Genomic DNA, 24,219 nt, shown 5'->3' with positions numbered 1-24,219 from the left:
GGGCTGGTCAGGTGACGTGGCGGGTGGTGTTGTATCCCCATATTCCCCCAAATGAAATGATGTTTTCTTTGTTACGTTCTTCCTTCGGCTGAGGCATGGGCTGTTGGGTACTCCCCAGGTTGCTGACTTTTCTCTTTGTTTTCATCTGGTCTGTGGGTTGTCGTTCCCACTTGAGGTGTTGTCACTACGTGGGGTCGTTGTTAACTCCTCTCTTGGTTGTCATCTGCTCTCTGGCTTGTGCTGCAACTTGAGTTGTCACTACCTGTTGTGGCTGTTGACTCCTCTGAGGATTATTGACTCCTTACTTGGTTGTCACCTCCTATCCGTGCAGATTTGTCCTTGAGATGGTGGGTATGTCAGGCATGTTGTGGTAGATTCATGATTTGTTGGGTCTGAGTTATGTCAGCAGAGCTGTTGAACAGACCTGCTTCTATCAATATCCATAAGGTAGGCTCTGGGTCTGACACTTTTCACACTTTGACTTTCATCACCTTTTGGCTTGAGACTTTGATAGTCATGTCTTGACTCAAACCATTGGAGTTGGAGTATTTGTCCGTCACCTAATAACCACAGTGTTTTGCATGGTCTGGTCTGTCTTACTGAGTTACATTCCATTAAGGACTGTGATAGCTGCAAGACATCCATGTCAGTTTAATGTCTTGGTCCATTTCTGTCAAGCAGGCACATGTTCAAATTTAGTTGTTTACACATTGTTAGAAGCTGGCTTGGTATATGATGTACACTTATGTAAGTGGACGCCCTGCACCAATCCAGACAACCCTTATAGTGATTTTTTGGGGTCTTAGTCAACCTTAGACAGCTCTCTAAGTGGTAGCTGTGGAGTGCAGCTTTCAGGCTTAGTCCAGAAGGAGTGTAAAGCAGCTGGTTTAACCACATCATAATCTTATAGGTATAGATTAAGTGAAGAAGAACCACACAGTGTATTTATAAAAATATGTATTTATTATAAGACACTCACTAACACTTACAGATATCTCCTAGCCCCAGATATACACAATGCTTTTCAATAGGAACAGGTAAGTAGCACGTAATACAAAGAGATCACCAGGGGGAGACCAAACCATATACTAAAATAGTGGTATGCGAACCACGACTCAAGGCAAGACTATACCCAGAAGACGTAGAAGTGCCGGGGTCCCAATGAACCACACAAGGTAAGTAACCAGGAGCCCCACGTAAGCTGTGTGCAGAGTGGGACCACGACCGCGGGCTCAATGCAAATGAATGGGTAAGTCACCGTTGAAATTTTAAAGAAGGAGCCTTCCCAGTGGACCCTGAAGAAACCCTGTGAAAGACAAGGTTGAAGAGTCACCCCAAGTGTGGATACCTTATGAACCAGGATACCTGCACCAGCGAAACCGCTGTCGGACTCAATGGAGAACTTCAGAAAGATGCTGCTGCTGGAGAAGATGAAAGTGTCTGGAGGAACCCAAAGGTGGATTCAAGATATCAAGAACTTGCAAGCAGAGGGGACCGAGTCTATGCCACTCAGGAGTGACCAGGAGATCTGGAAGACGAATGCACACCGATGTCAAGTGTTGCAGGAGAAATGACGGTGACCTTGAAACTGCAGCTGTGTGGACCAGGCAAAGCTGTGGAAGAGCAAAAGACGTACATAGCTGTCCCACGTCGGTTGTCGAGAGTTGAGGGATCGGTGTCTGGCGGAAGCACTAACAAGCCTTGGCAACTGCAACCAACGGGGCGGTTTAAGAAGGTGCAATGTTGGGACCAGCAAGGTCCAGGAGACTGACCACAAGCAGGGGAGTCAGTGCAGGCCCGAGCAATCAGGGGAGCCCCAAGAATTCAAAGATGACCCTCAAGAGGACCTTCAGGCCGGAGGCACTGGAGTTGCAAGAGGACCAAAGCAGCTCAACAAAGATGCAGGTCCATGGTGCAAGTGATCCGTTGAGGACAAAGATCTTGGTCACTGGAGATGGTTGATATTGAGGCACTTGGAGCCTGAAGATCTTGGTGGAAGGAAGCCAACAAGCCCTTGCAACTGCAAGTCGACGCAGTGCACAGGGGTTCGGTTCCTGCGGCTCCTGCGAGGATACTGGCCTCAAACTTGGTGAGAGGACAGGGCATGCCTCAAGTGATTTGAAGAACCACAACCTGGGTTGCTGAGCCTTTCGGAGTCTGTGGGAGCCCTGGATCAGCAGACCGGTCAGCTTAGTGCCTGCAGATGCATGGAAGTGACTCCTTCACTTCAAGGGAGATCCCTTCAGGTGTCTTAGATGCCCACAGGCCTTGAAAGTTTCCAGTATGGTTCACAGGCAGGGACATTGCAACAGACGAGCAGGGTGACAAAATCACGAGCAGCAGGAGTCTTTCCGTTTGCAGCCTTGATGCCCAGAGCGAAGTCCAGTGTGCCCAGACAGTCGAAGAAGTGGTGTCTGAAATTAATCTTGTCCCACGACAAATCTAGGGATCCACCCACAGGTAAGGCCTTACTTACCGTAAGGAAAGGGTTGGGACGATCCAGGAGTCCCTCCTAAAGGAAGGACTGGACAAGGGGCAGGATCCTTCCCTTTCCTTTGTCCATTTTCACTCCAGAGCGAGAGCCAGCGTCTCCCTGAACTGGTTTGAACTGGACTATGCATGGAGGGCACCATGTGTGCCCTGCACGCAGACTATGTGGCTCTGGCAAGCACCCCCTCCCCTGCCCCAATACACTAAATCCTGTCTGGGAGGTCCCTGTGACAGGATACTTATTGTTCTGCCTTCCCCTGCCTGTTCTTGGATCAGCAGCAGGAGGGCAGAAACATTTGTGTGGCCGGCAATAACCCTAGCTTGCTGACTGGGTCTGGAAGATTGGTTCTCTTCCAGGGGATCCTCATCAGAGTCATAAGCACTGAATATTCCCGCCCATGTGCGGGACCCCGGAAACAATATAAAAATATATATGTAAAAAACTCATATATCTCGTTCCACATATATGTAAATACATATATCATTTTTCTCACACCATTGCAGCTCCAAAACCAAGGCTAGACAATGTAAACACTTGTATATGTACAGCAATTAGGTCAAATAGTCCTTGAACTTTGTGTTTTAATGTGTAAAAACACTCATAAATCTTGCAAATTGCTCATAAAAGACATTGTCAGCCATAAGCTGCATTGAAAAGTGAATTACACAGAAACTGAAAGCATTTTCAGTTAAAACTGGCACCGTGCCTTTAAGGCAACCATGACCCCAGGCTTCCCATCATGCCTCAGGGGTGACAGGTCAGTTGTTCTTTCCGGCTCTTTCAGTCAGGACCCTGGTTAAACAGCTCCCACCTTTTTTTGACTTTCTGTAAAAAATATTTGGTGTTTTCCTTCAATTTTTGTATTCGCTCGACGGCTTTTAGCCTTAGAGAGCTGGTGCTACCTGTTTTGGGCTCAAAAAAGGTAAATTTTTGGTCAAAAATGCCTTCGCTTTTTGATCCCTGCCCTTCCTGTGAGAAGAAGAAAGCTAAGACTGATACACATCCTGTGTGTATCCTCTGTCTTCCTGACTCTCATTCTCCAGAAAGCTGTGATCACTGCAAGTCCTTGTCAAGTAGAACTCTCAAGGACAGAGAAAAAATCAGAATGTATGGACTTTCTGAGAGAGGTAGGTCTCCAAAGAGACAGAAAAAGCAGAGGGCGCGGTCGACGTCGAGAGATGTCCCGGTTTGCTCTCCTTCGGCGTCGAGATCGGCGTCGAAGGTTCCACCGACGACAACGGCGAATCAACTCCCCTCGACGGTGAAGACTTCAGCGTCGAGAGTCAAGGTAACTCCGCTGCCGTCAACCGGGCGACGTGCTGCGTCGAGGGAGAGGTCGACGTTGGAGCGTAGAAGATCTACGTTGAGACCTCCGTCGTCGAAGCCTCAGGTCCAGTCTTCGACGTCGAAGCCTCCGTCGACGTTTAGTCACCGGCGTTCGGCGTCGAGGCATCCTCCGTCGGCGTCCCGTCATCGACGGTCGACGTCGAGGCATCCTTTGTTGCGTCTCGTCATCGACGCTCGACGTCGAGGTATTCAACATTATCGACAGGACATCGGCGTTCGTCCTCAAGACATCCGTCGCAGTCCATTCAAGGGCATTCAGCGACCAAGCATCCTCCGTCGGCGTCCATTCATAGGCGCTCGACGTCAAGAAGGCCTCCGTCGACGTCGCCTCACCAGCGTTCGACGTCGAGACATGGGACTCCAGTGCAGTCTCTTCAGATTCATCAGCCAGTGGTAGCGCAACACACCGAGACGTCGAGACAGCCGGTTCCGTCTTCGAGTCATGGGCCTACATCTCAGAGGTCCTCCAGAACAGCTTCAGCTGCGGAAGGGGACCAGGGCTCTCCAGAGAGCATCAGTCACGCTGCCAAGAGGAAGAGAACTCCAGAGCATCGTGGTTCTCACAGTCACACTGCTTCTCCTGTGAGTCAGTCTTCCTCATCAAGGTCGTCTTCCGGCCCTGATGTGATCATTTACACGTCGGGCGGCGAAGGATCAAGGCACTCTCCTTCACCTACTCCACAGGGGCGAAAGGATGTAACACCTGCACGCTCTCCAGTGAGGGACGTCGCACAGTAGACTCCTATCGTCAGACTGTCTCCACGATGGTATGCACTGCTGCAGCACTGGGCTACAGACAAGGAGACAACGTCTCGATTGCAGCAGCCTATCTCTAGGCCTAGAGATCGGTCTCGCTCTCCGGTGAGATCCAAGGGAAGATTACGCTCCCCGGTTCGCCGTAGGGAAAGATCACGCTCCAGGGTTCGAGCCTCCAGGCGTAGATCAAGATCTAGGAGTAGGGGGAGAGAGCAAAGATCACCTACTACCTCTTCTTCTCCTAGACATTCCCATAGAGACTACTCGCCCACTCTGACGGATTCCCCGCCATGAAGGGTATCTCCGATCGATGATATCTTCACCTTCCAGGACATACTGGGTAGAGGGGCTCTAAAACTGGGAGTTCCCTTAACAACTCCGCAGGTCAAGACCTCAGTGAATTTTAAAACGCTGCATCACAGGTCGGCACCTAAACCCCTTTTGCCGTTAGTGCCTGGCATTATAGATCCGGTGATGGAGGTATTCCTCACTCCAGCAACGGTCAAAGCGGCTCCAGCGAGGATCCTGAAGAAATACAAATCTCCAGAGGAGGACCCTCTGTTTCTCAGAGCTGATCCTCCCCCGGACTCAGTAATCATCGCAGCAGCGAAGAAGTCCAGTGCGGTTTCTTCTTCCGCTACTGTACCTCCGGACAAGGACAGCAAGACGCAAGATTCGTGGGGGAGACGAGTCTGTAGTACTTCAGCGTATTTTCTGAAGGTTTCTAACGCAGAGGCCCTTTTGGGGCGTTACGATAGGTCCCTGTGGGATTCTCTACAGCGTTTTGTTGACAAACTCCCTCAGGAAGACCGTAAGGTCTTTGAGTCGATCCTTCTGGAGGGCAGTCAAGTCTCCAACCAAATTATAGGTGCCGCAGCGGATGGGGCTACCCTGGCGGCACATGGATATGCCCATGAAATATCGGCAAGGAGATCATCCTGGTTGCGCCTAACAGCTTTGAAACCAGAAGCCCAGGCGCGTATTCTGAACTTGCCCTTTTCAGGGACTTCACTGTTTGGAGCGAGCACGGACGAAGAGATGCAGCGCATGAAAACAGAGCTGGACACTCTCAAAGCGGTAGGGCTCGAAAAGAAAAAAGAATTCAAAAAGAAATACTGCTCTTACAACAAGGGCTCTTCAAAACAGCGGGTTCAAACCCCTAACTGGCAGAAGAGTCAAGACCAGCAGGGTCAGCAAAAGTTCCAGTATAGAGGAAAGCGTAATTCCAGAGGAGGAGGAATCAACGTCAGGGCAACAATACCGGCAAAGCTCAGTCAAAGCAATGAGTCTTTCCTTCCCTCAGCGCCGTGGAACACTCCAGTAAGGGGAAGCCTTGCGAGTCATTTGGAAGAGTGGCAAAACATCACAAACGACAGATGGGTGTTATCTACACCTCAGAATGGATATTGTCTTCGTTTAAGTCATCAGCCTCCACCTGTTCCCCCGATGGCAACATCGAATCATCAGTTACACCTTCTGTAAAAAGAAGTGGCCACTCTTCTCGAGATGTCAGCCATCGAGAGAGTGCCAGTGTCTCAAAGGGGAAAAGGAGTGTACTCCCGATATTTTCTGGTCAGAAAAAAGGGGCAAAAGGCAGAATTCAGACCCATTTAGGACTTGCGAACTCTCAATCTATGCGTCAAAAAGGAAAAATTTTGCATGTTGGCGCTTCACCAAATATATCCACATCTCAGGGGGGGGAGATTGGATGTGTTCGCTGGACCTCCAAGATGCCTACTTTCATGTTCCAATGCACCTCAGTCACAGAAGATTTCTTCGGTTCCGGGTGGGGACCTCCCACTATCAGTTCAAAGTCCTGCTGTTTGGGTTGAAGTCGGCTCCCCGGGTGTTCACAAAGTGTGTTGCAGTGGTAGCAGCCGCTCTACGCCGCAGAGGGGTCTTCGTATACTCATACCTGGACGATTGGCAGTTGAAAGGTCCCTCCCCTGACAGCGTAAGAAGTCGGTTCCAGGCTTGCATAGAGCTCTGCCAGCGACTAGGACTACATGTCCACTTCGGAAAATCAGTCTCTCAACCCACCCACAAGATTCACTTCCTAGGAGCTCTGCTAGACTCTGAAGTAGGAAAAGTGTTTCCTTCGGAGGAGAGACAGTTTTCGATAACCCAGAAATGTCAACTGGTGCTTCGCTACAAGACTCAGAAAGTGCGCCGGATTGCCTCCCTGCTAGGGTCGATGGCATCCTGCATCTTCCTGGTCCCGAATGCCAGACTTTGAATGCGTCCTCTTCAGCAGGATCTGGAGGACAAGTGGGACCAGCAATCGGATCACATCATTCTCTCAGACGCAACTCGAGCTTCCATTCCATGGTGGACCAAAAGACAAAATATGCAGGTGGGAGTTCTGTTCCATCAACCTCCTCCTGTGCAGACGCTGATCACGGATGCTTCCCTTCTAGGTTGGGGAGCACACATGGGTCAACTACAGGTGCAAGGTCTGTGGTCGCACAAGGAAAGTACCTACCACATCAACATGCTAGAGTTGAGAGCAGTCCACCTAGCTCTCAAGGCGTTCCTTCCCTCGATTCACAAAGCTCCAGTTCTAGTACAGACAGACAACACCACCACAATGTACTATTTGAACAAGCAGGGGGGAACACACTCACGAACTCTGTCGCTGGAAGCACAACGGATCTGGCATTGGCTTCTGGCTCGCAAGTTGTCCACCACAGCAGTCCACCACCCAGGAGAGCAGAATGTGAGGGAAGACGCTCTAAGCCGTCATTTCGATGACAAGGAGGATTGGGTACTACACGACGCAGTGGTAGACGAAATTTTCCAATACTGGGGTCGTCCCACCATAGACCTGTTCGCGGAAGACCAAAACACAAAATGCCAAGACTTCGCCTCCAGGTTCTACCGGCCAGGGACGAGAGGGAATGCTCTTTTGATCGACTGGTCAGGGGAATTTGTGTACGCTTTTCCACCCCTTCCGCTGATCCCGAAGGTGGTGAACAAGTTAACACACTCGTGCACAACAATGATCCTCATCGCCCCGGACTGGCCGAGGCAAAGGTGGTACACGGACCTGCTTCACCTGTCAGTGACTCCTCCTGTTGTTCAATATGAACGGGAGGTTTCACCACCCCAACCTTCCGTCACTGAACTTGGCAGCATGGCTCCTGAGGTCATACAGTACGGACATCTAGGGCTGCCAGAGGACTGCATGTTCATCCTAAAAGAGGCAAGGCGGCCCTCCACAAGGCATTCTTATGCATGCAAGTGGAAGCGATTCTGTATGTGGTGTATACAGAATGATCATAATCCTGTTCAATGTCAGGAAGCAGCAGTTCTTCCTTATTTGTTATATCTGGCTAAAGCAGGTTTAAAGTTTAATTCCATCAAGGTGCACCTAGCTGCTATAACAGCTTATAGGCGGTCACCTTCTCAAACCTCTTTTTTTCAGTTACCCTCTGTCAAAGACTTCCTGCAAGGGTTGAAGAAAGTGTACCCTCCAGTGCGTCCTCTTTCTCCTCCATGGGAGTTGAACCTGGTGCTATCGAAGCTAATGGGTCCACCTTTTGAACCCATTCATAAAGCTACTTTACAACATCTTTCGTGGAAAGCAGTGTGAGAAGTTGACCTGATGTATGATGCTCACTAGTTCTAGTGATCACCTTGTATCAGTCCGAACAACCCTTATGGTGATTGGTTGTAAGTCAACCTTAAAGACCACCTATCCTAGTGGTAGCGTGGACAAAGCAGTCTTAGGCTAAACTCTTTTGGCATGTGAAGCCAGCTGTTTTACCTTATATAACCCCTTGAATACCAGATGAAAGGACACCACACAGGTTGTTATGAAAATAAACAATATATTTATTAATAACAAACAACTCTGAACTCTTTATGAGATCAGAGAGCTAAGCACATGACAATCTCTTCAGGAAAAATACAATAAGTCGCACAAATTACAATGGTGCCCTAGGGGCACGACAAACCATATACTAAGTAAATGGGTTAAGTAGAACGATTTAGGAAATGAGGATGTCCAGAGGCTGTAGGATCGCTGGGACTACACTACCCTAACCTTAGGTAAGGGGCAGGAGGCCCACGGGACGCGTGTGCAGAGTGTGAACTCACACGCAAGATGCGGGACAAAGTCAATGGACACGAACAGTTTACAAAATAAGTGATTGCGGATAAGTCTGACTCGTTACGACTAAAACTAGAGGATACCTGGACACTAGGAGAGTCACTCTACCTATGAGCACCAAAATGCTCTCGTTACCTCACCCACGGGCTGCGGGTGCATAGGTGTGAAAGTATGTCGGGTTTCCTCGTTGAAGTCAATGGAGCCTTGAAGAAAAGATGCTGGAGGCGACCAGGAGGAAGATGTCCGGAGGGATCCAAGGGTGGATCGAGGAAGATGGAGACCTGAAAACAGAGGGGACAGTGTTCACAGTCACTAGCCAGTGACTGGAGTGGAACCAGGAAGGAACCAGATGATGTTGTCGCGATCAGGTGAAGAGGTGACGCTTGACTCTGCAACCACGTGGACCAGGAGGTGTCTTCGCCGACCAGGATGGAGGCACGAGCTGTCCCACGCAGGCTCTCGCTGTTGGCGGTGTCGGTTCCGGGGTCGGAGTCAACAGGCCTTGGCAAAGGCAACCCACGCGGTGAGTGGAGATGGCGTCTGGTGTGGACCAGGAGGGTCCGGGGTGCTTCTCCTTTGCAGGGAAGCAAGGGCCAGTCTGGAGCAACTAGACCAGCGGTGTGGATTTCAAGGATCGTCGTCTAGGAGGCCACTAGCCAGCCGGCAAGTGACCAGACAACGCATCGAGCAGCAATCAAGCAAAAGGGCCCCACGCAGATCTTGTGGATGCTGGAGGGCTGGTCTTCTGTGCAGGAGCTGCTCGGGGCTGGGGCTTCTCAATCCCCAAAGCACTTACTCGAGGATGCCTCTGAAGTCGTGCTGGAAGCGAAGTGCAGTTTCTCCAAGATGGCCGGTCCCACGTGTCTCGTCGCACTCACGGATCTCAGCTGTGCTGCAGATGTAGGTAGAGGTCGGAGAGGTCTGGAAGTCCGGGTCTCGTCGGGCTCTGAAGTCTAGTTCCACCAGGAAGGACGACAAAGTGAACCGCTAGGACGCTTGATGGTGCCTGCTTGTGCAGGGTAGTCACTCCTTGGCCACAAGGGAGATTTTCTTCAGTCTTCTGTGGAGCAGAACGTCGAAGTCCAGAGTTTCTTCTTTGTAGTTTCAATTCAGGATAATCTAAGTTGGAATGGGATCAGCTCCTACCTTTATTCTCCTAAAGGGGGCTGTACTGTGACTAGGTCCCTCCCATGGGTGGGACCAGGAAGGGGGTGGTTACACCCCCTATTCTTTGTCCGGTGTCGCGCCAGAGCTGGGGCTGGAGTGCCCCAGCAACTGGTTTGAGCCGGGGTATGCACAGGGACACCTTGTGTGCCCCAGGCATGTCTCATTCCTTTCAGCCTGGCCTACCTCAATACACAAAATCCTGTCTGGGGTGGTGCTAGCACCTCCCAAGGCAGGAAACCCTTTGTCCAGGCCTCCCTCGCTGGAAGGACTCCCAGCAGCAGGAGGTCAGACTTGTGTCTGTGGTGGCAGCATCCATTTTGTGATGCTGAGGCTCTGTTTAACTTTAACCGGGGTTCTCAGTTACATAGTCAAGTCAAGTCAAGTCAAAGAATTTATATAGCGCACTACATACCCAGAGGGTCTCAAGGCGCTTATGGAAGGGGCGGAGGATTACTTGTCAAATATCCACGTTTTAAGTTGCTTTCTGAATGCTAGGTGGTTCTGGGTAAGGCGAAGGTAAGTGGGGAGTGAGTTCCATGTTTTAGCTGCCAGGTATGAGAAGGATCTGCCTCCCATGGTGGTCTTGTTGATGCGAGGTACAGTAGCGAGGGCTTGGTTGGAAGAACGTAGTTGGCGGGAGGGGGTGTAGAAGGACAGTCGTGAGTTGAGGCATTCTGGTCCGATGTCGTAGAGTGATTTGTGTGCGTGGGTTAGCAGTCGGAAAGTGATCCTCTTATTGACGGGTAGCCAGTGGAGGTCTTTCAGGTGACCAGAGATGTGTTCGTTACGCGGGATGTCTAATATGATCCTGGCTGAGGCGTTTTGGATTCGTTGGAGTTTCTTCTGGAGTTTAGCGGTAGTACCTGCGTAGAGGGTGTTTCCGTAGTCCAGTCGGCTCGTGACCAGAGCATGGGTGACTGTTTTTCTGGTTTCGGTGGGGATCCAGCGAAATGTTTTTTTGAGCATGCGAAGAATGTTGAAGCAGGATGAGGAGACGGCGTTGACTTGTCTGTTCATTGAAAGTGAAGAATCCAGGATAACGCCTAGGTTCCTTGCGTGGTCTGTCGGGACGGGTGCTTTTCCAAGGGCTTCCGGCCACCAAGAGTCGTCCTATGCAGAGGGGGATGTACCTAAGATGAGGACTTCTGTTTTATCTGAGTTCAGTTTCAGACGGCTGTGTTTCATCCATTCGGCAACTTTTTTCATTCCTTCGTGTAGGTTAGTTTTGGCGGTGCTGGGGTCATTGGTGAGAGAAAGGATCAGTTGAGTGTCATCCGCGTAAGAGATGATGTTGAGGTTGTGTTGGCGGGCGATGGCCGCGAGGGGGCTCATGTATACGTTGAAGAGGGTGGGACTGAGTGAGGATCCTTGTGGAACGCCACAGATGACTTCGGTGGCCTCGGACTTGAATGGTGGAAGGCGGACTCTCTGGGTTCTTCCGGAGAGGAACGAGGTGATCCATTCAAGTGCTTTTCCTTGTATTCCGATGTTTCTGAGGCGTTGTAAAAGGGTGCTGTGGCAGACTGTGTCGAAGGCTGCAGAGAGGTCGAGGAGGATGAGGGCGACTGTGTCTCCATTGTCCAGTAGAGTTCGAATGTCGTCTGTTGCTGCGATGAGGGCGGTTTCAGTGCTGTGTTTTGTTCGGAAGCCAGACTGTGAGGAGTCGAGGGATTTGTTGGCTTCGAGGAAGGCGGCGAGCTGGTTGTTGACAGCTTTCTCGATGACTTTGGCCGGGAAAGGAAGGAGCGAGATGGGGCGGTAATTTTTGAGTTCGGTGGGGTCCGCTGTGGGTTTTTTCAGGAGGGCGGTGAGTTCAGCGTGTTTCCAGCTTTCCGGGAAGGTGGCGGAGTTGAAGGAGCAGTTGATGACGTCTCGGAGGTGCGGTGCTATGGCGGAGTCTGCTTTGTTGAAGATGTGGTGAGGACATGGGTCTGTGGGGGATCCTGAGTGGATGGAGTTCATCAGGCGGATGGTGTCCTCAGTGGAGATTGGGTTCCAGTCGTTAAGGGTGTTCAAGGGGGGAGAATGTTCAGCATATGGTTGGGTGGGTTGGTCTCCGGGTTGGTTGTCGAAGCTGTTGTGGATGTCTGCAATTTTGTTGTGGAAGAATAAAGCCAGGGAGTCGCAGAGGGCTTGAGAGGGGGTGATGTCATTGGAGTTGGCCGAGGGATTGGTAAATTCCTTGACGATGTTGAAAAGTTCCTTGCTGTTGTGGGCGTTGTTGTCTAGTCGATCCTTGAATGCTGTTTTCTTGGCCTTTCGGATTAGTGTGTGGTGTGTGCGGGTGGCGTTTTTGAAGGCGTCCTTGGTGCTAGTGGTTGGGTCTTTTTTCCAGGCCTTTTCAAGGGAGCGGCAGAGTTTCTTGGACTTCTTAAGATCATCGTTGAACCATGAGGCCTTCTTGCTGCCAGGTCTGCGTTGACGTTTTTTCAGTGGTGCTAGGATGTCGGCAGTGTTGGATAACCATAGGGTGAAGTTGGTGGCGGCTTGGTCTGGGTTAGAAGAGTGGGCTGGGGTGTTTAGAAGGAGCGATGAGGAGATCTGGTCGATCGTGATTTTGTTCCAGTTTCTTTGCAGAGTTGGTTGGGGGTGGTTGGTGGGTTTCGGCTTGTTGTAGGTGAAGTGAACGCAGCTGTGGTCAGTCCAGAGGAGATCCGTAGTGTGGCTGAAGGAGACATGATTGCTGGAGGTGAAGATAGGGTCGAGTGTGTGACCTGCGATGTGGGTGGGGGAAGTGACCAGTTGTTTAAGTCCGAGGTTGGCGAGGTTGTCCAAGAGGGTGGTGGTGTTGCGGTCGTTGTTCTTTTCAAGGTGAAAGTTGAGGTCTCCCAATAGGATGTAATCTTTGGAGGGGAGCGCGTGTGGAGTGATAAAGTCCGTGATGTCTTCACTGAATTTTGCGCGGGGTCCTGGTGGTCTGTAGAGGAGGGTGCCTCTGAGTGTGGTCTTGGGGTCGATGTGGATCTGGAAGTGAAGGTGTTCAGAGTTGGCGAGATTGACGTCAGAGCTGGTTGAGATGTGGATTGATTTCTTATGGACGATAGCGATTCCTCCTCCTGTGTGGCCAGTACGGTCCTTGCGTGTGATCTTATATTCTTCAGGGATGGCAATGGTGATGTCTGGGGCGGAGGAAGCGTTCATCCATGTTTCTGTTAGGAAGGCGACGTCTGGAGAGATGGTGTCTAGTAGATTCCATAGGTCAATGGCGTGCCTGTGGACCGATCGGGTGTTGAGAAGGCTGCATTGTAGGCGGTTAGGGTCGGGAATCTGAGGTGTGATCGTAGCGGAGTTGGTGACGGTACCGATGAATTTGCAGGAGTAGCATGAGAAAGGTCCATGGGTGTGTCCAGGAGCGGCTTGGACGCAGTTGGGGGAGCGGCCGGGGTTAAGGGCTAGGAGGGTGGTGGCATCGTAGGTAATGCGGGAGGGCTGGGCAGCGCGAGGGGCAGGGGGTCTGGCGCTGGGCGCGGTCCAGGCGCGGACGGGCGTAGACGGGCTTACCTTTGGCGCACCTTCGGCGCGGGTTGGGCGCGAACGCTGCGCGTGGACGCTGCGCGCGGGAACAACTGTCATATATGGATAGTGGAGGGGGAGGGGCGAGGGCGTCTCAGCTGGGAGGCGGGGCGGGCACACGAGGACGACAACAACAATCAAAATGGAGGCGGAGGGGGGAGCACAGCGGAGCGCTAGAGGCAGACGCGCGACCAAAGTGAAAACAGCAGTAATAAATGACTAAAGTGCAAATCAAGCAAAGCGGCAGTCAGGCAGACAGCAGTCAATATCAGTTGGCAATTTCTGAGGCAAAGCAGCGCTACGATACCAAATAACAGCAGGAGGCACTGGGAGCGACCACTCAGCTCGAAGAGAGGAGCGAGTCACGGCGCTCTCAGGTAGGGGAGCGCTATATCTGGTCAGTGGGAGGGCGTCTCAGCTGGGAGGCGGGGCGGGCACACGAGGACGACAACAACAATCAAAATGGAGGTGGAGGGGGGAGCACAGCGGAGCGCTAGAGGCAGACGCGCGACCAAAGTGAAAACAGCAGTAATAAATGACTAAAGTGCAAATCAAGCAAAGCGGCAGTCAGGCAGACAGCAGTCAATATCAGTTGGCAATTTCTGAGGCAAAGCAGCGCTACGATACCAAATAACAGCAGGAGGCACTGGGAGCGACCACTCAGCTCGAAGAGAGGAGCGAGTTACAGCGCTCTCAGGTAGGGGAGCGCTATATCTGGTCAGTGGGAGGGCGTCTCAGCTGGGAGGCGGGGCGGGCACACGAGGACGACAACAACAATCAAAATGGAGGCGGAGGGGGGAGCACAGCGGAGCGCTAGAGGCAGACGCGCGACCAAAGTGAAAACAGCAGTAATAAATGACTAAAGTGCAAATCAAGCAAAGCGGCAGTCAGGCAGACAGCAGTCAATATCAGTTGGCAATTTCTGAGGCAAAGCAGCGCTACGATACCAAATAACAGCAGGAGGCACTGGGAGCACTGGGAGCGACCACTCTAAAAGGGTGGAATGCTACCCCCGTCGCCAGAATTGGCGAGGGGGTAGTATTCCAATTCGTATGACACCTTACTCGACATGTTTTGATAATGCTATGCCAAAGTTAGCAATAACCGCGAGGATTATAATGCACTTAAGAGAATATGGTATAGCGTTATCATGGAACAGCTATAAGGACTTGCTTCCGAAAGCTGCAGACAGGCTCAGCTCATGCTAGAGCACCATCTCACATAATTCCAAGCACTCTGCCTTCGGGATTGATAAGGCCTGCCATAGGAGTGACTTATAGGAGGATATGTGTCCATTTTGGGTTAGATATAGGCATACTATATCTACAGCAAAGGGTGATTACACCACCTTGCCCCAGCTGTGTTACCAGCCAGTTGTGTCTGTTTAGATGGCCAGCCAGGGGTGGCATAATACATGCTTCAGCCCCTGGTAGGCCTTGGGTGCACTTATGCCCTGGGTACCTATGGTACACTGTACAAGGACACACAAGAGTGACCCAATACCAATTGGTAAATGCACCTAAAGTACATGTGTGTCAATTTAGAGAGAGAACAGCTAGGCTGTGGGTCTGATTAGCAGCCCACAGCCAGGGAAAGTCGTAAACCAGTGAAGCAAAAAGCAAAAATCTGGGGTGACCATAGGATTGCAGACCCTACTCTCCTACAAGCAGCTTTTTTGCTAGCAATCACGTCAGCTCGCAGAGTGAGCGAGATTCAAGCTCTCTGTTCCTCTGAACCCTATACGGTGTTCCATTTGAATAGAGTGGTACTACGGGCGCATCCATATTTTCTGCCTAAAGTGGTATCAGATTTTCATGTAATATATAGTATCAATAAGGACTAGTTAATGGTGACCTGTATAGGACTCTAGGCTGCATATTGTCAGCAAGCACCTAGTAGGTGTTCATGAAGCCCTCACCCACCATCCTAGTTGGTGGCATGCTTCATCATCGGGCCCACCCAGTGACACCTAACGTGTCCCGGGTGTGCTACGACGCCTGATTACAGCGGAGCAGGTATGTTACTGAGAGTGCAGTGTGGTGAGTGAAGACGTGAAAATTAAAACGGCCTAGGGTGATCCCAGTACCCGAGGGTAAATTAAATTTTAATGACTGGGTCTCTGTGGGCGGTTAAAAACAAGGAAATGGGACGTTATGGTGGTGAAGTTAAGACCACCTACGTCCAGTGTAGGGCGACATGTTTCAGCCAGTGCCTCAATTATGCTGGCTTTCCTCAGGACCATAAGATAGTGAGTGCAGTGGTTAAGAAGATATTTTTAAGTGAGTGTGAACGACTAAGTGTCGCACTCGCTGAGGTGCTACTAGTGTATGAGGGGATTTCCTCATCAAGCATACCTGTGCATATAATATGTAGGACAAGACATGTAGGACAGGGACGAGACATACAGAAGAGTCAATTTGCATATGTCTTAGAGGTCACAAAACATTATAGCCGAATTATAAGTGCTTTGTGGAGAGGAAGGACTATAGCACGGCAAAGGTGTAACAGCATGTGTGGTGCTGTTAGTGAATTTATGCGAGAGATCATGGCGTGGTGAGGCTAAAAAGCAGTTATCACACACATAGGTGGCAAGAGCGTAAGTAAAAGGGTGCTCTTGCGCTGGCGGTTTGCCGGGTATGCCTCCTTGAATGACTCAGCAAGGGAATTGACCCTAGAGGGGACCACTGAGAGTTTAGAACCTGTTTGGAAAGAAACCCTTACCCGGTGGATGTGAGATGTACAGCATACTCACGAGATTGTCAGTCAAAGCCTGCGGGGTACCTGTTGTGGCGTCGTCAGCCTCCGGAAACTGAGTGAGGGCCGCCGTGTTGTTTAAGTACTGAGCATAAGTACCAGCACCTGGAGGGGAAAGAGTAGAAAGACTCTCCTGCCGCTGCTCGTGTTAGAGCGCATGTGTGGAGAGGAGACGCATGCGTGCTGTCCTGCCGCTGCTCGTGTTAGAGCGCATGTGTGGAGAGGAGACGTGTGCGTGCTGAGAGCTGTTCGCCGCACGTGTGTGTGGCTCCGGACTGCGGGTGGCGCATGCGCGGTGGTGTTTATATCACGTTGCTGGGGGTAATGAGTATAGACAAAAGGGGGGTCTGTGGGCATGTGACAATAGTCAACGGGAATAGGGCAGTCAATAGTGGCCCTGGCTGTACGGGTTCAGAGAGGTTAGAGCATTTGTAGGGAATTCCATGGAATGGCATCATTAAGTCCATGCTTGTGTAGAGAAAGACGGTAGATCCATCACTGTTCTTTGCTCAGAAGAAACTTGTCATTGTCATTCCTGTCACAATTAAATTGTTCAATCACGGTCCAAGCTAGACCGTTGGGGGTGTGGTTGAAGTTCAGGAAATGGTCTGTCAATTTACTGATGTTCTTTTTGCACCTTATTGTGCTTCTGTGTTCCAGCACTCGTGGACGTACTTTGCTCGTGGTCATGCCAACGTAGCGGAGGCCACACGGGCATGTCAGGAGATAAATTACATTGCAGGAGTTGCAATTGGTGTGGTGGCGTTGGGTCCATGTTTTGCCTTGTTCTAGGTCCAGGGTTTTGGTGTGACAGGTGAGGTGGCATACACTGCAGTCATTGCAGGGGTAGTGTCCCGTCACTTTAGGGAGCCCCCAAGTATTGAGGATGGTGTTAGTTCCCATTGTTTTCTGAAGCCTAGGGCGGGTGGACACTAATTGGTCTCTCAGGTTGCTGGATCTTTTGTAGGCGAAACGTGGTTTTTCCCAAGTTTTCAGGCCCAAATTAATTATTTTCCAATGTTTGTTGATGATTTTGGCAACCTGGTTGGACGCTGTGTTATAGGTAGTTACGCAGGTCACCGGTTGTTCTTGGGGTTCTTTAACGGTTGTTTCTAGGAGTGCATCCCTGTTCTGGTTGCGGGCTCTCTTTTTGGTCTTGGTGATGATGGCTTTGGGGTAGCCGCGTTCAGAGAGCTTCTGTGCCAAGGTGGTACCACACGCCCACGCCCTCCCCTCCGAGGATTACATTCTTTTGGGAGACCTCAACTTTCACCTTGAAAAGAACAACGACAGCAACACCACCACCCTCCTGGACAATCTCACCAACCTCGGACTTAAACAACTTGTCACTACCCCCACCCACATCGCAGGTCACACACTCGACCCTATCTTCACCTCCAGCAAACATGTCTCCTTCAGCCACACCACAGCTCTCCTTTGGACGGACCACAGCAGCGTTCACTTTACCTACAACAAGACCACAACTAACAACCATCCACAACCCACTCTGCGAAGAAACTGGAACAAAATCACCATCGACCAGATCTCCTCATCGCTTCTTCAAAACTCCCCTGCCCACTCCTCAAACCCCGACCAAGCAGCCATTAACCTCACCCAATGGCTGTCCAACAGCGCCGACATCCTAGCACCGTTGAAAAAACGCCAAATCAAACTAGGCAGCAAGAAGGCCTCCTGGTTCAACGATGATATTAAGAAATCTAAGAAACTCTGTCGCTCCCTTGAGAAGGCCTGGAAAAAAGACCCAAACACCAGCACCAAGGACGCCTTCAAAAACGCCACTCGTATACACCACCAACTGATCAGGAATGCCAAGAAAGCCGCATTCAAAGACCGACTCGACAACAACGCCCACAACAGCAAGGAATTATTCAACATCGTCAAGGAATTTACCAACCCCTCAGCCAACTCCAACGACATCACCCCCTCTCAAGCCCTCTGCGACTCCCTAGCCTCATTCTTCCACAACAAGATTGCAGACATCCACAACAGCTTCGACAACCGACCCGAAGACCAACCCACCCAACCTTCTGCAGGACCCCCACCCCCCTTGAACATCCTCAATGACTGGAACCCAATCTCCACTGAGGACACCATCCGCCTGATGAACTCCATCCACTCAGGATCCCCCACAGACCCATGCCCTCACCACATCTTTAACAAAGCAGACTCCATTATAGCACCGCACCTCCGAGACGTCATCAACTGCTCCCTCAACTCCGCCACCTTCCCGGAAAGTTGGAAACATGCCGAACTCAGCGCCCTTCTGAAGAAACCCACAGCTGACCCCACCGAACTCAAAAACTACCGCCCTATCTCGCTCCTTCCATTCCCGGCCAAAGTCATCGAGAAAGCTGTCAACAACCAGCTCGCCGCCTTCCTCGAAACCAACAAATCCCTCGACTCCTCACAGTCCGGCTTCCGAGCCAAACACAGCACTGAGACCGCACTCATCGCAGCAACTGACGACATTCGAACTCTGCTAGACAACGGAGACACAGTCGCCCTCATCCTCCTCGACCTCTCCGCAGCCTTTGACACAGTTTGTCATAGCACCTTAATACAACGCCTCAGAAACATCGGAATACAAGGAAAAGCACTGGAATGGATCACCTCGTTCCTCACCGGAAGAACCCAGAGAGTCCGCCTTCCACCATTCAAATCAGAAGCTACCGAAGTCATCTGCGGCGTGCCACAAGGATCTTCACTCAGTCCCACCCTCTTCAACGTATACATGAGCCCCCTCGCGGCCATCGCACGCCAACATAACCTCAACATCATCTCTTACGCTGATGACACTCAATTGATACTATCACTCACCAAAGACCCCAACACCGCCAAAACCAACCTACATGAAGGAATGAAAGAAGTAGCCGAGTGGATGAAGTACAGCCGTCTAAAACTGAACTCCGACAAAACTGAAGTCCTCATCCTTGGTACCTCCCCCTCCGCCTGGGACGACTCTTGGTGGCCAGAGGCCCTTGGAACAGCACCCATCCAGACGGACCACGCACGGAACTTAGGTGTCATCCTGGACTCCTCACTCTCTATGAACAGACAAGTCAACGCCGTCTCATCCTCTTGCTTCAATATTCTTCGCATGCTCAAAAAAACATTTCGCTGTATCCCCATCGAAACTAGAAAAACGTTCACCCACGCACTAGTCACGAGCCGCCTGGACTACGGAAACACCCTATACGCTGGTACCACCGCAAAACTCCAGAAAAAACTCCAACACATCCAGAACGCCTCAGCCAGACTCATACTAGACATCCCGCGTAAAGACCACATCTCTGGACACCTGAAAAACCTCCACTGGCTCCCCGTTAACAAGAGGATTACTTTCCGCCTCCTAACCCATGCACACAAAGCACTCTACGAACTTGGACCCGAATGCCTCAACTCACGACTTTCCTTCTACACCCCCTCCCGCCACCTACGATCCTCCAACCAAGCCCTTGCAACTGTACCTCGCATCAACAAAACCACCATGGGAGGCAGATCCTTCTCCTACCTGGCAGCTAAAACCTGGAATTCACTTCCCACCCACCTTCGCCTCACTCAGAACCACCTTACATTCAGAAAGCAACTCAAAACCTGGATTTTCGACAAGTAATTCCCCACCCTCCCTCAAGCGCCTTGAGACCCTCTGGGTATGTAGCGCGCTATATAAATCACTTGACTTGACTTGACTTGGCTACAGATGCGGAGAAACTGGCCATAAGGGAGGTTTTCCCTGAGGGGTCTGGGGTGGAAGCTGGTCAAGTGCAGTAGCGAGTTCCTTGCCGTGGGTTTATGGTACGTGGTGGTCGTGAGGATCCCCTCTTTGACTGTGATATTGAGGTCCAGGAATGCTATAGTGGTGGCACTTGCGGTGCTGGTAAATCTCAGGTAGGGGTCTCTGTTGTTTAACCAGGTTAGGAAACTCTCAAGGATTTGATTTGAGCCTTGCCAGATGATAAAAATGTTATCGATATATCTGCGCCATTTTTTATTGTTGGCAATGTAGGGGTTAGTGCTGGTCATGACATGGGTCTGTTCAAACTGGTGGACGTATAGTCCGGCTACGCTGGAGCAAAAACACTGCTCATGGAAGTACCGTTGGTTTGAAGGTAATAGGTGCCCTCATATTCAAAATAGTTATCCTTGAGTGCAAGGGTAGCACAGTCCAAGATGAATTTATGTGGTGTATGGTATGTCCAGGGCATCTGTCCCAGGATGTCCCTGAGTACCTGTAGGGTGGCATCTTGTGGGAGGCTGGTATAGAGGCTTTCAATGTCCAGCCCTACCAGTAGTTGGATATTTACATCAAACGGTTCGTTGTGGATGATGTTGAGGAGATGTTTGGTGTCCTTTATGTACGTGGGCGTTTGTTGAACTAGGGGGTTAAGGAAGAAGTCGCAGTATCGTGACAGGGGTTCTAAAACGGAGTTAATGCCCTATACTATGGGTCTCCCTGGTGGTGGTAGTGTGCCTTTATGTACTTTGGGTACGGTGTAGAAGTAAGGTATTCTGACATTCTTGGGGCAGAGGTAGTCAGCTTCTTGTTTGGAGATGTGTTCCAGATCATATGCTCTCTTCACCAACTTGTTTATGGTCGTTTGTAGTGCTGGAGTTGGATCCTGATCCAGTTTCTTGTAGTTGCGTGTGTCGCTGAGTAGTCGGCCACATTCATTGTCGTAATCAGTCTTATCCATGAGGATGATACCGCCTCCCTTATCCGCTGGTTTGATTACCACGGTAGGGTTGTTCTGGAGATGTTGGATGGCGTCTCGGTCTTCTTTGGACATATTGTTGAGGTGTCCCGATGGGTTCAGTTTTTCGATGTCAGTGAAAACCGCCTGCTCAAATGTGCTGATTTCAGGGGGAATAGAGACAGGTGTGGGAATGAAGGAGGATTTTGGTCGCAGGCCAGTAACATTGGGATTTTCAGTTGTGATGTTATCAGGTGGGATAGAGTTCTCAAAGAATGCCTTGAGTTTGAGTTTGCGGAAGAACTCCGCCAGTTCAACATGTAGTTTGAACTTATCTAGTCTAGGTGTTGGTACAAAAGAGAGGCCCTTTTAAAGTACCTGTTGTTCTTTGTTGGTTAGTGGGGCGCTAGATAGATTGAACACAAGTGAGGTCATTGTTTGCTCGTGCCCGGGAGATCTTCGGCTTTCTGGCGTGTGTTCGCACTCACTGGGTTCTCTTCCTCGGCACAGTGTACTTGTTGGTTTTGTTGGTTGTTTCTTCTTCTGCCGCGTGATCTGCGACCCTGGCCTAAAAAAGGCGGCTGTGGTCTTGAGTTGCCTGCAAACAGCGGCATGGGACCTGGTGGGTATAATGGTGGATAGCCAAAGTAGGGGTTCGGCATGTGGCCAAATTGTGGTCCCCCATAGAATGGTCCGTGTTGTGGGCCTTGGTCCGTGTTGTGGGCCTTGCCATGTCTGCGGCCATTGTCGTCCACGGCGTCCTCTGCCTCTTTGCCGGGTGGAACTGGTGATGGAATCACTGGATGCTGAGCTGTTGTCAGTTGATGAGTCGTGATCTGTATCCCCTTTGGAGGGTGGAACGTAGTCATCATCGGAATAGGGATAGGTTTTCGAATAACTGAATCTTTTCAGATCTTTCTGGAATTTGTTGATTTTTGCTTGAGTGAGGTATTCCTTGAACTTGGTCATCTCCTTATTTTGGTCATCAAGGTTCTTCTTGAACGATGTAATAGTTGCCTTGAAGTGACTTTTGGTGGTCTGGATGTCAATGATGATGGCATCTGATAATCGTTTGGCTGTGATGATCAATACCATCCAGTCTCTGGTGCAGTGCCAAGAAATTTGGGCCCAGTCTTTGCGAAAGGTGGCATCATCTAGGAATATCCTGGGGGCATTGGTCACCAGTAGACCTCTTGGTGCTGTGTTGGTTCTGAGGTATTGGGTCAAGATGACTCCATGTAGAATGGTTCTGATTCTGTTGTGTTTCTTCTCGGTCAGTGTCTCCCAATCAGTGGTCTGTGCTATCGTGGTAGAGATATTGAAATCTGCTAGAAAAGCGGGGTCAGCGAGGATCTCGCTGATGTCATCCTCGCTGAAGGTAAGGCCATGGTTTTCTGCCATGGTGCACAATGACGGCTTTCGCAGCTGTGCGCTGCCTAAATATGCGTATATCAAGAGGGAGAGAGAGGACTAACTAGCTAGTCCAAATCCCCAGGGTTAATATTTAGTATCAATAAGGACTAGTTAATGGTGACCTGTATAGGACTCTAGGCTGTATATTGTCAGCAAGCACCTAGTAGGTGTTCATGAAGCCCTCACCCTCCAACCTAGTTGGTGGCATGCTTCATCATCGGGCCCACCCAGTGACACCTAGCGTGTCCCCGGTGTGCTACGACGCCTGATTACAGCGGAGCAGGTATGTTACTGAGAGTGCAGTGTGGTGAGTGAAGAAGTGAAAATAAAATGGCCTCGGGTGATCCCAGTACCCGAGGGTAAATTAAATTTTAATGACTGGGTCTCCGTGGGCTGACAATATACAGCCTAGAGTCCTATACAGGTCACCATTAACTAGTCCTTATTGATACTATATATTAATCCTGGGGATTTGGACTAGCTAGTTAGTCCTCTCTCTCCCTCTTGATATACGCAGATTTTCATGTAAAATAGACCATTTCTCTGCCCACTTTCTTTCCCAATCCCTCTACTATAGCTGAGAGGGCTCTGCATTCTTTAGACCTGAAAAGAGTTTTAAAGTTCTATCTAGATAGGTCTAAGATTATTCGTCACTCTGATCATCTCTTTGTTAACTATGGATCGATCAGGACAGGTCATGCTGCCTCAAAGAGTTCTATCTCCAGATGGATCGTTTCATGTATTAAACTTGCTTACCAGTTGGCGCAGAAGCCCCTGGGGGTTTCTCCCAGAGTGCCTTCCACCAGGGGAAGGGCTGCGACTGCGGCTTTTCTCAATAATGTGCCCATGTCTGAGATCTGTAAGGCGGCGACCTGGAGGTCCGTCCATACATTTACCAGACATTACTGTCTTGATTCTGACACGAGAGCAGATACCCAGGTAGGCCAGGCCTCCTTGAGGAATCTGTTTACAGCTAATTTGGGCTGTTATGAATGGTCTTTTTAAGTTGGGTCATGTATTTCTCATTTACCTGCAGGTGGTTGATGGGCTTGCTATTCTATTCAGTGCTTATGACTATTGATGAGGATCCCCTGGAAGAGAAGGATAAGTTACTTACTTGTAATCCTAGTTCTCTTCCTGGGGTATCCTCATCAAAGTCATAAGCACACCTACCTGCCTCCCCAGGTAATTGAGAGATGCAGGTTTCTGACTTGTGGTTTAGCCCTGACTTCAGGGTTATGCAAAGAACAACTGACCTAACTGTCACCCCTGAGGCATGATGGGAAGCCTGGGGTCATGGCTGCCTTAAAGGCACGGTGCCAGTTTTAACTGAAAATGCTTTCAGTTTCTGTGTTATTCACTTTTCAATGCAGCTTATGGCTGACAATGTCTTTTATGAGCAATTTGCAAGATTTATGAGTGTTTTTACTCATTAAAACACAAAGTTCAAGGACTATTTGACCTAATGTGTTTTTTGTTTCCTTTTCTAATTGCTGTACATATACAAGTGTTGTAAAACAGAAAGGGAGGACTCCTCTAAGATCCAATCCAGGGGCGAGGAGAGAGGGGAACAGAAGAAAACAAGGTGGTCCCTCTTGCTTACTCAAGAAAAGAGGATAGCACTTGCTTATATGATGCCACTGTAACTCACGAGATCTTAACAATTAAAGCCACTCATAAATGTTTTTAGCAAATTATAAAGATCAACAATTCAAGTTAAAATGTCTCAGTAATTTATTAAAAGAATTTCTTATCAGTGAATACCTGATGATACTGGAGAAAAAAGGAGCAGGGAGGCCGAATCGCGGACGTAAGGGTGGTGAATGCGAAAAAAAACCCCACAAGAATACTGATAAGGAAGTAAACCCTCCTAAACGAAAATAGCCTGACGTCATCCAGTCACGTGCTTCATTTCTCGTTGGTACCTCATTGAAAGGGGAAACAAATTGTCCCAT

The 24,219-nt window shown here is 50.1% G+C and overlaps 1 protein-coding gene across 1 annotated transcript in view; it reads left to right on the top strand.

Annotated features, from left to right (window-relative positions):
• The window catches only part of PCSK4 (proprotein convertase subtilisin/kexin type 4), a 999,360-nt gene that overhangs the window by 682,887 nt on the left and 292,254 nt on the right, over positions 1 to 24,219 (top strand). The window lies entirely within an intron of this gene.

This window comes from Lissotriton vulgaris, chromosome 12 (genome assembly GCF_964263255.1).
Source record: "Lissotriton vulgaris chromosome 12, aLisVul1.2, whole genome shotgun sequence".
Classification (NCBI taxonomy): Eukaryota; Metazoa; Chordata; class Amphibia; order Caudata; family Salamandridae; genus Lissotriton; species Lissotriton vulgaris.
This window is presented reverse-complemented; position numbering and strand designations above follow the sequence as displayed.